Genomic DNA, 1499 nt, shown 5'->3' on the forward strand with positions numbered 1-1499 from the left:
GAAGTGAACCTCACTATTCATGCCATGTAATGGTCTACGTATCACTCGCTGATTGGTTACCCTTTTTTTGGGGTGATTTATTTGAAGCTGATTAAAGCTAATTGAATCACTTTATTTTTTTAGGGGAAAAAATAGCGTGGATTGGGAAATATGGTTCTACTTATTATGCTTTTCTTTGTCAGATGGAATGTATCAAAGTCGTTGCAACGACTCTCTTTTTTAATTTAATTAAATTTGCATTAAACAATATTTTTGAAGTTGAATAGAGGAACAATGTAATAATTAAAAGGGTACGTTTCAGAAAGTTAAAAAAATTCCCAAATTGGGCTTAGATTTAGCCCAAATCATTTTTAGAAAACATTGGGCCCGGCCCATTTGGTCTAATTGGGCTTATATTTGTAATCTTCTTATCTATCCATTTGGTCGAATTTAGAAAACATTGGGCCCGGCCCAATGTTGTAAATGTAGCCCAACCATTTCAGACTGGCTTGTTGGACGTGGAGATTTCGTCGAAAAGCCATCTTTGGTGCGGCTAGGGTTTCGAAACTGAATCTTTCAACATATTGTTACGCCCAAGAGTTAGGGTTTATAAGACCTTATTTTCTCTATAAATTGCGCCGTTCAATGTAAACCAGTGAATTACAGTGCCCTTCCCACGTTCAATCCCTTCAGCACTTGCAGCACTTGCTAACACTCTTCACATTTTCTATGGTTCTTTCGTTTTTCTTATCAAATTAGATGTCTACTTTGATTTTTTCGCCTGGTTCTTTCAGTTTACAAGCGCGTTCTATGATATAATTTCGAAGATGATATAGATCTATTTGCTTCCTTCTTCGTTGTGTCTATCGAATTCTGACGTTTTTTTTTTTTTTGAACTTCTTCTACGATTTGGTAGAATCATTTTGATTAGAAAATTGTTTTGACGAGCTTGTTTGATTTGGCTTGGTTGCGATGATTATAAAAAATTCCTCGTTCTGAATGCTATTGCCATGGCATGACAGACACCTTACACCCATAGAATATGAGCAACTTGCCTTTCTCAATCCACTATGTTATTTTGGTATTTTTGTATCGTTTTATGAACTCTTCTTCTGATCTTCTCTGTATTTCGAAAGCCTTCTTTTACTCTTTCGATTCAGTTCTTGTTAGATTAATTGGACTGATTGAGTTTGTATAATTATAGATAAGTTGTTTATGAATCTGATTTATGATTTGGAGGCGCTAGGGCAAAGCTTATTGGGATTTCATTGTTACCGAACTTATAATCTTAATGTGACGGAGTTATACTTCTTGAAGTCGCAGCGCATGTTCATGTAACTGCTTTGTGTATCTCTGCAACTCCTATAAAGATAATGGAGGTGTTTAAAGCCCTAACTTGGTAGTGGAAATGCTCCTGAGGTTAGGGTTACGCACACCACCATATTCCAGTAAGACAGATTCTTTTCTTTATCATCTTACAGACGCCGCTACGATCATCAAGTTCAATTTAACACATGTTT

At 36.0% G+C, this 1499-nt stretch overlaps 1 non-coding gene across 1 annotated transcript; it reads left to right on the forward strand.

Annotated features, from left to right (window-relative positions):
- Nucleotides 1-942: 942 nt before the first annotated feature.
- On the forward strand, nucleotides 943-1031 carry LOC111492540. Its single transcript, XR_002719895.1, has one exon. It is a non-coding gene; the product is annotated as a small nucleolar RNA snoR8a (small nucleolar RNA).
- Nucleotides 1032-1499: the final 468 nt, after the last annotated feature.

The sequence above is a fragment of the Cucurbita maxima genome, unplaced genomic scaffold (assembly GCF_002738345.1).
Source record: "Cucurbita maxima cultivar Rimu unplaced genomic scaffold, Cmax_1.0 Cma_Scf00017, whole genome shotgun sequence".
NCBI lineage: Eukaryota > Viridiplantae > Streptophyta > Magnoliopsida > Cucurbitales > Cucurbitaceae > Cucurbita > Cucurbita maxima.